The 13,850-nt window shown below is 45.1% G+C and overlaps 1 pseudogene across 1 annotated transcript; it reads left to right on the forward strand.

The window, feature by feature from the left end:
• Positions 1 to 4,424: 4,424 nt before the first annotated feature.
• On the forward strand, positions 4,425 to 5,686 carry LOC128581692 (glyceraldehyde-3-phosphate dehydrogenase-like; annotated as a pseudogene). Its single transcript, XR_008378898.1, has one exon. The product of XR_008378898.1 is annotated as a glyceraldehyde-3-phosphate dehydrogenase-like (transcript).
• Positions 5,687 to 13,850: the final 8,164 nt, after the last annotated feature.

The raw sequence follows: 13,850 nt of genomic DNA on the forward strand, positions 1-13,850 counted from the left end.
TATCATTGTCAACACTTGTTATCTGTCTTTCTTTTCTTTTCTTTTTTTTTTTTGAGATAGAGCCTCAAGCTGTCTCCCTGGGTAGAGTACCCTGGCATCACAGCTCACAGCAACCTCCAGCTCCTGGGCTCAAGCGAGTCTCCTGCCTCAGCCTCCCAAGTAGCTGGGACTACAGGTGCCTGCCACAACACCCGGCTATTTTTTGGTTGCAGCCGTCATTGTTGGTTTGGCGGGCCCGGGCTGGATTCGAACCCGCCAGCTTAGGTGTATGTGGCTGATGCCTTAGCCGCTTGAACCACAGGCGCCGACCCACTATCTGTCTTTCTTAATCATAGCCATCCTTGTGAATGCAAAGTGGCATCTCACTGTGGGTTGGCTTGCATTTCCCTAATGATGAATCACGTTGAGCATTCTTTTGGGTGCTTTTGGTCATCTATCTGGGCTGGAGAAATGTTTATTCATTGCTCATTTTAAATTGGGTTACTTTTCTTATTATTGAGTTATAAGCATTCTTTATACATTCCAGATGCAAGTCCTTTATCATATGTGTGATTTGAAAATATTTTTTCCAGGCTGTGGATTTTCTTTTTACTTTCTTAATAGCATCCTTTCAGACACAAAAATTTTTAATTTTTGATAAAGTCAAACTTACTTACTTTTTTCTTTTGTCAGTTGTGCTTTTGTGTCATATCTAAGAAGGCTTTGGCTAATCCCAGATTATGAAGATTTATTCCTCTAATTTTTTCTGAGAGGGTTACAATTTAAGCTCTTACATTTAAGTCTATGATCCATTTTGAATTCATTTTTTGTGTTTGGTGTGAGGCAGGGACACAATTTCATTCTTTTCCACATGGATATCCAGTTGTCCCAACATTATTTGTTGCAAAGCATGTTTACTTTTTAGAGAAGTATTTAAATGATTCTCTGGAACAAAGAGAACCTCTGTAAATTGACCATGCCAGGGGCTGTAACAAACTGGTTAACACAGAGAGGGGGTCACATAAGGAACTAGTCCTACTATCCTGATATGTACACGTGGTGCATGTCTGGTCTGCGAAATTAGGTCAACTTAAGGAGGCTGTCAGTGTACAGAGGTGGTCAGCTATAAGTACAGCTTCTACTGTACTTAATTTTTAAAAGGTCCGAGCCACAAAGGAATTTGAATTTTTGTACTTCTGATTACACAAAACTGGACATGCAACACTTAAATGAGTGTACCATAAATTCAGGGGCAGATTATTTTCTATACAAAGTGAACACGAATGTTGTTGTTTTGTTTTACTTTGTTTTGTTTCAGAGACAGAGTCTCACTTTGTCACCCTGGGTAGAGTGCTGTGGTGACATAGCTCACAGCAACCTCAAACACTTGGGCTTAAGTGATCCTCTTACCTCTTGTCTGTTTTTTGAGACAGAGTCTCACTTTGTCACCCTGGTAGAGTGCCATGGCATCATAGCTCACAGAAACCTCACACTCTTGGGCTCAAGTGATCCTCTTGCCTCAGCCTCCCAAGTAGTTGGGACTACAGGCGCCCACCACAACACTCAGCTATTTTTAGAGACAGGGTCTTGTTCTTGCTCGGGCTGGTCTTGAACTTCTGCACTCAAGCAATCCACATGCCTCGGCCTCCCAGGGTGCTGGGATTACAGGCATGAGTCACCACACCTGGCCATAATGCTCATGCCCACCAGAAGCACTCACGCAAGGAAGACTCTCTCAAGAGGAGCCTGTGCCATCTTCCAGCTAGGACTATACTGAGGCCTCGTTTCCACCATGAACCTGTGTCAGCCTGAGTCCGGTCTCTTTCCAACTTTACCACTCAGATTACCCACTCTTTCCTAGACCACCTTACACCTTCACCCTGAAGCCAGTCCAAGCCCCAGAACACCCTCCTCACCAGGGCCCTGAGCAGAAGTTCTGCCTTTATCCTTGTGCTATGGCCTCCTGTCAGGTTTCTTTGACATCCTTAAGGCTGCTGTTCATTGTCCTCTCTCCTACTGGGAGGAGTTTCTAAAATGCAAGACAGAGCCCGGTGCGGTGGCTCACGCTGGTAATCCTAGCACTCTAGACAGCCAAGGTGGGAGGATCCCTTGAGCTCAGGAGTTTGAGACCAGCCTGAGGAAGAAGAGGGAGACCCTGTCTCTAGTAAAAATAGAAAACTAGCCAGGCATCATGGTGGGAGCCTGTAGTCTCAGCTACTCAGGAGGCTGAGGCAGGAGGATCGCTTGAGCCCAGGAGTCTGAGGTTGCTGTGAGCTAGGATGATGCCATGGCACTGTAGTCAGAGCAACAGAGTGAGACTCTGTCTCAAAATTAAAAAGGAAGAAAAAAAAAGCAAGACAGATCAGGCCACTCCCCGGCTCGAGACTTTTCACTGACTTCCTATTGTCTTAATTAAAGCTTGTAGCACGGCTTGCCATGGTCTGTCAGCCTGTTAAATGAATGACTATGCGTTTACTTGCATTTTCCTCCCACTTTTATCCACCTCTTCTCTACACCCCCAGCTTCACCATTTTAACCTAACCTACAGCCTTCTAATACAACCTCATTTTCCCTGAATTACTTCACTTTCTGTTTCTCTTTAGCACCGAGAAATGTGGTGCTTCACAAGTGTTTTTATTTCTATTTCCTTGCATTCACACACCTGTTATTTTGGATGAATTTTTTGCAGGCTAAACATACAAACAATTAATTTTGCTTCTCTGTCCCATAATAGTTCCTTGGACGAAGAAAACTCTCTCCCCGCTCTTTCTCTCTCTTTAGAGCATCAGGGTTGGAGGGACGCTAATAACTGGCATCTGTGTACCCTTACTCACTGAGGGAGACGCAAGGCTTGGCAGATGGAGAATAAAACATCCTCTTTCTCACAAGAATGCTGACAATGTTGGAAAATATGGGTCACACACCATGTTGCACTTCAGAACCACACAGACTCGCCCACTAAAGGCTCACACCTTGCAGACTCAGAGTACGGAGGCAGAGACAGAACCACTAGCATCCCAGGCACAGGTCCCTCCAAGAGAAGGGGAGGGGCTTCTTCCCATGCTCAACAATCAGCTAAATCACTTCTGCAAAGGAAGAGGAACCTGGAGTGGGGGCAAATGCTCCCACACCGCACGGAGCCTCCTCTGCCCTGGGAATATGACCTCAGCACTGAGAGGACAACAGGTGTAAGATGCACTGTGAGGCCTGCGGGAAAGGGATCCACGCAGGCAAGGTCCAGACAGGCCATGCAGCAGTGGGAGGCGGGAACAGTACACGGATGACACACAGGCACGCCCTGGAGAACGGCCATGCAGCCGCGATGCCGTCACAGGAACACAACCGTCACTGGGGCGTGTGGGACGGCTGCGGGTCTGAATTCCATTGAAGCAGATGGAATTTCAAGATCAGTAGAATAAAACATCTGATAGAGGACGTTCAGCCTCACACACATCTGGATTCAGCTGTAGTTTTTGGTGAAAAGTTTACAATGCTCACCTGGGGTGCTTTGCTCCAAGTCCTGAACCAAAATGCACTGTCCGGGGGATTTCTTTAACCCATTTTCAAGTCTTAGCATAAAGGATTTTAAAAATAGTATACGGATGAATGTAAATCTCACACAGATTAATGCAAAATATTATGAAACCACTTCTGATAGCTTGTGGGGGAAGAGTCTAGCCCCTTTTTTCATAGCTGCCTTATGTCTAGAACCCTAGCCTGTGAATTACTATAATAAAGGAGGGAAGTCTGTTCACAGTGTTAATCAGGGAATATCAACCTGTAGAGTGTTGGGCAATAGCCAGCATGACAGTGCCCATTCTACTGAATACTCAATTTTTCCTGCAGGTTACGATGATTCAAATCCTAATACACAATGGGTAGAGCAGACACAATGACTGCAAAAAGAGCCCAGGCCTAACCGTCGTGCAAGATTGCCACACAACAGGACTGCACCTGTCCCCCTCAGTAGATACAAATATTTTAAAAATTAAATAATTATTTTTTAAAAGAACAAAAGAATTCCTAATATATATGGCAAGGTGATGGTTGAGAAACTGGTTGAGATTTTAGACTGTAACCACAATATTATTATAATTTTTTTTTTTTTTTTTGAGATAGAGTCTTACTTTGTTGCCCTCAGTAGAGTGCCAGGGCGTCACAGCTCACGGCAACCTCAAACTCTTGGGCTTAAGTGATTCTCTTTCCTCAGCCTCCCAAGTAGCTGGCACTACAGGTGCCCACCACAATGTCCGGCTATTTTGTTGTTGTTGTCATCATTGTTGTTTAGTAGGCCCAGGCCGGGTTCAAACCTGCCAGCCCGGCGTATGTGGCCAGTGCCCTAACCTCTGAGCTGTGGGTGCCAAGCCTGTAAACATAATACATTAATGGTGTTTGCAAGTTGTGTGTACAGACTATGATCCTTAAGAATCCCTCCTTCTGGCTCTCTGGTCCTCCCGTTCGTCAGACAGCCACTTCTTCTAGTGCAGCACCAGCCGCATCCCGGAGGCACCATGGTGAAAGTGAAGGTCGGAATAAACGGTTTTGGTCGTATTGGGCACCTGGTCACCAGGGCTGCTTTTAACTCTGGCAAAGTGGATATTGTTGCCATCAATGACCCCTTCATTGACCTCAACTACATGGTCTACATGTTCCAGTATGATTCCACCCATGGCAAATTCCATGGCACAGTCAAGGCTGAGAACGGGAAGGTTGTCATCAATGGAAATCCCATAACCATCTTCCAGGAGCGAGATCCCACCAAAATCAAATGGGGTGAGGCAGGCGCAGAGCATGTTGTGAAGTCCACTGGTGTCTTCACCACCATGGAGAAGGCTGGGGCTCACCTACAGGGGGGTGCCAAAAGGGTCGTCATCTCTGCCCCTTCTGCTGATGCCCCCATGTTTGTGATGGGTGTGAACCATGAGAAGTGAACCACGAAAATAGCCTCTGCATTGTCAGCAATGCCTCCTGCACCACCAACTGCTTAGCCCCCTTGGCTAAGGTCATCCATCACAACTTCGGCATTATGGAGGGACTCATGACCACAGTCCGTGCCATCACTGCCACCCAGAAGACTGTGGATGGCCCCTCTGGGAAGTTGTGGTGTGATGGTCGCGGGGCTCTCCAGAACATCATCCCTGCCTCAACTGGTGCAGCCAAGGCTGTGGGCAAGGTCATCCCTGAGCTGAATGGGAAGCTTACTGGCATGGCCTTCCGGGTACCCACTGCCAACGTGTCGGTCGTGGATCTCACCTGCCGTCTAGAGAAGGCTGCCAAATACGATGATATCAAGAAGGTAGTGAAGCAGGCATCAGAGGGCTCCCTAAAGGGCATCCTGGGTTACACTGAGCACCAGGTCGTCTCCTCTGACTTCAACGGTGACACCCGTTCTTCCACCTTTGATGCTGCGGCTGGCATTGCTCTCAACGACCACTTTGTCAAACTCATTGCCTGGTATGATAATGAATTTGGCTACAGCAACAGGGTGGTGGATCTTATGGCCCACATGGCCTCCAAGGAGTAAGAACCCCCAGACCACAAGGCCCAGCCAGAGCACGAGAGGAAGAGAAAGGCCCTTAGCTGCTGGGGTGCCTGCCTACTCAGTCCCCCACCTCACTGAGAATCTCCCCTCGACAGTTTCCACACCAGACCCCCTCAAGAACAAGAGGGGCCTAAGGAGCCCCACCTTGTCATGTAACATCAATAAAGTTCCCTGAATTCAGAAAAAAAAAAAAAAAAGAATCCCTCCTTCTGAGTCCTCAAAGAGCTAAAAGTAAACCTTCCATTTGATCTCACAACCTCATTACTAGGTATCTACTCAGAAGAAAAAAAAAATCATTTTACCATAAGGACATTTGCACTAGAATGTTTATTGCAGCTCAATTCACAATTGCCAAGATGTCAAATCAACTAAGTGTCCATCAACCCATGAATGGATCAATAAACTGAGGTACATGTACACCAGGGAGTACTATCAGCCACATAAAAGACAGAGACTTTGTGTCTTTTGTGTTTACCTGAATGAAGTTAAAATACATTCTCCTTAATATAGTATCTCAAGAATAGAGAAGTAAGCATTCCACGTACTCAATACTAATTTGAAACTAGTGGAGAAACAACCACAGGCCCACATGAATGAAAACACAATTAACTTCAAGTAGGAGGGGAGGAAGAGGGCTCACGAGCCTCTCACCTAATGGGGACAATGTAGGGGTAAATGGCATACCTCCTGGGTGAAGGACTCAACTGCAACTTGGATGCTATCTAAGAAATGCAAACAATGTAACCCAATCATATGTGCCCTTGTATTAATCTGAAATGAATTAAAACTTAAAAAAGAATCCCTCCTCTCACTTGGCTCCAGGGTGCTGGGAGCAATAGACTACTGTCCAGAAGACACAGTGTTCCAAATCAGTGAGAAGCAGAGCACTACTCCCACCCGCAGCCTCTCTCTTCCCCTGAAAACACAGAGTCTTCAGTGGAAAGCCTTCATCAAAAGTCCTTCGATGTGGGTTTCAATGACCACAACAGAACTTAGTTGTCAGGGATGTGACAACACAAGGACAATGCCTACCAAAAGAGGAGTAATTCAACCACTTTACTTTGGGCCCTAAGTTTCTTTACAAGTCAACTATGAGATGCCTCGATTTCCTTCCTAGCAAATGAAGGTGATTTCCCTTCTGCATTTTACAGGAATGTGATGAAGATTCAGGAGCAGATGTTTACGAATAGTCTAAAGTCCCCTGTGAGCAAAATGGCTGTGTGAGCATTAGGCCCCACACACGCAGAGCTACCCCGCACACCCAGAAATAGAGGGAAGACATTCAGAAAGAAGGCTTGAGTCTTCAAAATACACCAGAGAGCAGTTCTCAGTTGTCGAAGGTGTTAGATAGGTCTCTGAGTGCAAGAGGCTGACAGCGAGGGGGTCACAGCAGGCAGGACACAAGTTGAGGAGCAGCCGGAGGAGAGGTGCTCCACTCACCCCACCTGTGTGTCAAGTGGGGTGTCTGTCACTGGAAGCCGAACAGAGGCAGAGAGAGGAAGAAAACGGGAGTCCATAGGGAAACCATCCTAAGCTGAGCAGCTGAGGCAGTGTGCCCCAAACTTCACTGTGTATTAGGTCACCTGGAGATGGTGAGGAAAGGCATATTTCCAGGTCTGTTCTCTAGAAATGATGGTTGGTTGACCTGGCAATCTGCGGGGTTTTTTTTTTGTTTGTTTGTTTGTTTTTGAGACAGAATCTCACTCTGTCCCCTAGGTAGAGTGCTGTGATATCGTAGCTCACAGCAACCTCAAACTCTTGAGCTCAAGTGATCCATCCACATTGACTTCCCAGAGTGCTGGGATTACAGCTGTGAGCCACCCTGTCCAGTTTGGCAATCTGCATTCTGAAAAAGCAGATTCTTCTTCTCCATCAGCCTCTCAACCTTCCAGTCTGAAGGTTTACAGTGAACTGATGGGCGCATCATTCTCTGAAGGCAGAGAAGCGCTGGGGCTACCCGAATCCTAACCCTAGTTCTAAACTTTGCTCCAGAGTGGATGGTAGAGAGAATTATAATAACAGAGAACAAGGACAGTGACATTTTTTAGGGCAGACTCTCCACCACTGCTGAATACAGATGCTCATGTCCCCAAAGCAACAAATGGTGACTGACTGAGTGCACGCAGGCGTTTGGGGTAAGTATTCTATCTAGCTGACTAATACCATTTCCGCCAGTCACATGTGGCTGGTCAGAACTGAGATTTTATGTTCATTAGTATTATACCGATTATATATAAAAACTATCATGTTTTGGACATATTGTATTGAATAAAATGCATTAAAATTAATTTCACTTGTTTCCTTTTCCTTCTCAAAATATGGCTACCAGAAATTAAAATACTTATGTGACTTGAATTATATTTCTATTGAACACTATTGTTCTAGGTCTTTTTTTTTTTTTTTAATAGAATCTCACTCTGTCATCCTTGGCAGAGTGCTATGGTGTCATACTTCACAGCAACCTCAGACTCCTGGGTTCAAGACATTCTCCTGCCTCAGCCTCCCCAGTAGCTGGACTACAAGCATCTCCCACAACACTTGGTTAGTTTTTCTATTTTTAGTAGAGATGGGGGTCTCTCTCTCTTGCTCAGGCTGGCCTCGAACTCCTAATTCTAAGCAATCTACCTGCCTCAGCCTGCAGAGTGCTGGAATTAAGGCATAAGCCACCACGCCCAGCCCTGTTCTAAGTCTTAATCAACAGAAATCCTTCATCTAGGAGAATACTCCCTTTGAACAATGCTGAACGCCTCTTCTTTCCTGCTGTCACAGCAGGGGGATTTAATTGCAAGGGGCCCTCAAGAGAAGGCAAGAGCAGATGGTCCTGGCCCAGTGTGTTCACTAGTCCAGAAAGCCTGCCAAATATAAACACCCCGTTAGACAGAGAAGGAGTCCAAGGGTATAAGTTAATTAGTAACTGAAAAGGCGCATAATAAAAATTCAGCAAAGTCCAAAGCTTGTGAGCATTGTGTGCTATGTAGTAGCTTCTGGCTCCTGCTATCTTTGCTCCTACCTTTCCAACAGGGAAGGGCAAGCTGGGAAGGGACGCAGGGACAGCATGAAGGAACTGGTTCCTCCTACTCTAGACAGGGCAAGAGCAAATTTGGGCCACCTCATTTTTTCCTATAGTAGGTCTTGTACCTGATCCAAGCCTATCCAGTCTTATCTGCAATGACATTTTTGAAAAGTATTCCTTTAATTTAAAATAAATCATTGCACTATCACTTAGGCTCTTTTTTACCACCGACCCAGATGCCAATAAAGATACATTAAGGCATTAGCAAAATTCTTTTTAAATGACAGAACAAGAAGAGATACATTCCTAAGTTATTTGGAATTGTGACAAATTTTACACCTAGAGAAAAATGTAAGGAAAGAAAAAGATTTTCACCTTGTTAACCAAGCTAGGACTGAAAATTCAGATGTGTTCTGACTTCCTGGCTCCTTTGGGTGCTATTGTGCCCTAAAATTCTAAAAGCACTCAAGAACTCTCACCAGCCTCCAGGCTTCCGGTGTGCTCATTTGCACCCCTCTTGTTTGTGCCTTCTGTTCTGGAGGCTGGAGAGACACCCCTCTGTGGTACTGATCCACTATCTATTTGAATCTCCAAATACCAGAGGCATCAACCACTGAGAGTCAAGTCCAAGGTCATGGCAACTTCGCTAAGCAACCTGAATTGCATTATGGAATCTTTATTCATAGTAAGACTTTATGGTGATTTACAGTGAAAAAACCCAACTTTTCCAAATGCAAAGTTCAGGCTGGGCACCGTGGCTCATGCCTATAATCCCAACACTCTGGGAGGCTGAGGCAGAAGGATCCCTTGAGCTTAGGAATTTGAGAACAGCCTGAGCAATAGTGAGACCCTGTCTCTACTAAAAATAGAAAAACCAGCCAGGTGTGGTGGCAGATGCCTGTAGTCCCAGCTACTCAGGAGGCTGAGGCAGGAGGATCACTTGAACCCAGGAGGTTGAAGTTGCTGTGAGCTATCATGATACCATGGCACTCTACCCAGGGTGACAGAATGAGACTCCATCCCCCGAAAACAAAAAACAAAAACAAAAGAAATTAAAAGTTTCCACCATCCTGTTGGGCCCTTGCTTCTGGTGTGACGTCATTCACCCAACACAAGAAGCTGGGCCAAACAAGAAATGATGTTAAATCATAAAGGGGGAAACCATACTTTCCCTTGCCCAAATGCTACCTCTCCAGAAGAATCCAGAAGGATTCGCCATATCCTAATCTACCTGTACTGAGCTATACTAAATTGAATGTAGCAATCTAGTTTAAGCAAAAGGGTACAAGAAAAGTCACAGCTGTGCTTTAGAGTCACAGACTCTCCTTGGCAGTGAGTTATTCCTACAGGGCAGAGGCCAAAGAGTCTTCCAATCCCACCATTTTTGTTTTACTTATTGTGGATTTTCTGACAGGAAATGGGAATTTGGTTGATAATGACCAGACATTCAGATAAGGTTTCCTCATTAAAGTCTCATAAAACCATGAAAGTAAATCATTGCAAGTGGAGAGAGAAAGAAAATCTTCTGTTTAGACTTTTCCATGACCATTTAGGCCAATTTTTTTTTTTTTTCCTTTCTCTTCCAGTCCGGCGATTTTTATTTTCAGAGGAAAGAATTTAGAGACCTCACAGAACTTTTCTAATTTCAAGTTAATGGCTTGGCATGTCAAGGACATGCTGAGCCTGGCAGAATAAATTATCAGACTGCAGCTGAGGAAACACAGTAGAGGAAAGCCACACAATACGTGTCTGCAGATAGGATATAAACATAAATAAATGCTATAATTTTAAGACCATCGAAGGGGTTGATTTGGTCTGTCCTGAAAATCAAAGCTGTTTAGAAGTGTCAGGAACGGTGATAATCCGAAATAAGACTCAGCCAAAATTGGAACAGACTACACCTTCCTACTCCCTGCCGATGGAGTTTCTTTTCTGAGCATCACTGCCGGGCACTGAGGACCCTTACTCGAGTCAGTCTCCCTCAGGAATTCCTCTCCAAGCATTTCCCAACTCAGCAGCAGCTCAGGAGCTTTCCTATTTTTCTACCAAAATTTCTCTGGTGCCAAGTAGTACCTTTCCTGCATTCTGGAAAAAGGTGGGTGTTGCTGCATCAGTTTATGTTAGCAATGGCCTTCAAGATTTCACCTCAGGTTCCTGAAAAGTATCTGACCTCTCCCAGTGGGGGTGGTGCTCAGAGCCTGCTTCCTTATTAGATTGCCTTCGGCGAGCAGGAAAGAAACACATTCCAAAGCCATTTAATAATTTCAGACCACAATGATCCACATCATTCAAGAACCTAGATAAAGCGAAGATACCCAGGGCAGATTACCAGGAGGCCAGGTGACCTGCCATCCAGGTTTGCCTGGGGCTGAGGGATTCCCAAGGGTGTGACTTTCAGTGCTAAAACCTGGCGAATCTGGACAAAGCTGGTCACCCCACTGGTGGACCAGAGATACTAGCTGAAATGCAAAACAGTGCTCATTTCACTCTTTCCTGAGAGACTCACCTATTTTGAAGCAATGACTGCAAAGCATCAACACACATCCAGCATGGATCTACTCCACACAGTCACTCAAGGATCTAGGCCGGTGGAGGCGCCACTGTTCTGTAGCTGCACTTTCATCAAGGCAAAGCCGCCCTTGTACTGCCCTGATCCCCTGAAGGCCCTGGGGTATGGTGGCTGATAAGCTCCTTTGAGCTGAGGGGAGCACAGCACACTCAGTATGCCTCCATCTTGAAAGTCTGGGGTGAGGAATGTGTGGGGAACCTGGACGGGTCAAGGCATGGTCATTGGCAGCCCAGCCAGACTTCACCAAGCCCGGGCAGTAGGGTGGGCAGCAAGGCAGTTCTAGAGATGCTGTCACTGGTGCCCTGGGTGGTGTCACCTGTTGCCACCTATGCTAGAGCTCCAGGGACTCTGTGGTTCCAAGGCCACAGATGAATAACCACTTCTCCCTCCTGCCTCGGCTCATCCAAGGACCCTGCTGCTGCCTGGCTCTGCCCCACAGAACTCCGCAGAGGGAGCTGCAGGTGGGCAGGCACCACAGGCAGCCCATGTGTGTGGGTGGTGGCGGGAGGGTTGTCTAAAAGGTTGTCTGAGGCTGCTACCCCCTCAGGAAAGTCTGAAATTTTCAGGTCTTTGCATATTTCTCTACCTGAGAATGTTAATTGGGGATATTCCAAAGTTGACCATTGACTTCTTTTAGCTCCTAGTAACAAGGCTGCGTGTAATCGATTAGAAAAGTAACACCTGATCTATTTTAAATTCTGTCTAACATGCACCAAAGATTTTTTTCACAGCCGGAAGTGTGGCGGGGACTAAAGTTTTTCTGTAATATAAACTGATAGTAATTACATGATGCCATGAAATGAGCAATACCAACTGAGGATTTGGGGAACTATTTTATATTGTACCAGCTTTCACTGGGCAATGTTTTCCTTTGCATATCTCCAAAAGAAAAACGTGAGTTTTGTTTTGTTTTGTTTTAAGTTTTAAGGGTTATGTACATGCCATGTGAACTGTCATTCAATGAAGTTTGAAAGTGTCTCTGACCTAGTTAAGATCAGTATGGAGATAGAAGGCGGGGACTAGGGTGCAGTTTAATAAAGGAACATGAAAGACTGCCTGGAACCAGAGCAGGCAGGCACTTGGTAGATATTTTTACACGCATGGCTTGGTGAATGGGTGAACACACATGGCACAGCTCAGATACAGAGCTAAAGCCAAATAAACAGGGATGGGCAAGCTTTACGGGTACATCCCACATGCAGAGACACGGCTCCAGTGGATACTAATCTAACAGGGAGAGGTATGAGGCTGCTGTCTGCAGAGATGAGCAGATCCCATTCCCTCCCCAAGATGCAGCTCCTCCTAAAGCAAGTCCTTCCCTGTGCTCTGAATTCTTTGTTCACCAAGCACTCTGCTGATGGCTCATTAAAATTCTCAGGTGAGGCCAGGTGCAGTGGCTCACGCCTGTAATCCCGGCACTCTGGAAGAAAGAGGCAGGTGGACTGCTTGAGCCAAGGGGTTTGAGACTAGCCTGAGCAAGTCTAGCAAGAAACTCCATCTCTACTAAAAATAGAAGAATTAGCCAGGCATAGTGGCACCTGTAGTCCCAGCTCCGTGGGAGGCTGAGGCAGGAGGATTATTTGAGCCCAGAAGTTTGAGGTTGCTGTGAGCTAAGACATCATGGTACTCTGGGCATAGAATGAGACTCTATCTCCAAATAAATAAATAAATAAATAAAATGAATTCTCAAGTGAAATTCCTACTGGTAAAGGGAATGAGGCATGATTTTTCTGATCCCTGGAAATGGAAAAATATTTGGGGAGCACCAAAAAATGTTAACCATGAAACATCTTCCAGAATCAGTACCCAGAAATCACCATTTCTCCATTCTTCTTGCCTTTCATATCCGTCTATAACTCCTACAGGCTTTAAACCAGCCTTGAGCCTTGGGAAGCAATTTGCAGGGGAATGAACAATAACAAAATCTGACTATAACCTCCAAACTATTCTCCTTTAAACACTTTGCATGTCTAATTTCCCCCAGAATATAATCTCTCTTCATTATATTGAAAATCATGGTTGCTGTTCATTTTTTCAAAATTGTGTAAAATAAACATTACAGCAAACATAACTGGGTATTAGTTCTGGCCACACTGGTCCTTGAGAGTATGGACTCCCATGATACATCTCTCTGACCATCATATCATCAAATCCCATGTAGAACATTCATCATCTCCATATATCTGAAGTGTAACACTGAGAAAGTCACCACTCTGGCCCTGCAGAGAGAGAGCAAGTTAATTGTCTTGCTTCTGGCATGGTAAATGACTAAAATGACCTACACAGTGTGGCTGTCAAACTGTCTTTCTTAATCTGACACCTGAGTGGGAAATGCTAGGAATCTGTGACACTTGCAATTAAATACCTAAGATTATCAAACACAAGTTCAGACAGAGCTAATTTAGAAATTATTGTCAAGACTCATGGAGGAACAGTCATAATTTGGGAGGGAAAAAAAGTTTTAAAAATTACAAAAAGACCCCACAGAGGGACCAAATACTTGATTTCCTAACTTTGAACCGAGAAAGTCAAAGACATCTGCTTTATTTAGAATAAAAGTCACAAAGATTAAAAGACATGTGTGGTTAAGAAGAATCTTTGGTATTGAGCTGTTTACATGGAAGAGCTGCTGTTTCAATGGAGACCAAGGGGAAAAGTTTAAATTCTGGAACTCTCCCTCTTCCGTTATGTTTTGGTAAAGAAAAGAGGTTCCCTCTGTTTCATGTGAAAGTCAACTTTCCGCTTGA

Source organism: Nycticebus coucang, chromosome 1 (genome assembly GCF_027406575.1).
Source record: "Nycticebus coucang isolate mNycCou1 chromosome 1, mNycCou1.pri, whole genome shotgun sequence".
Taxonomy (NCBI): domain Eukaryota; kingdom Metazoa; phylum Chordata; class Mammalia; order Primates; family Lorisidae; genus Nycticebus; species Nycticebus coucang.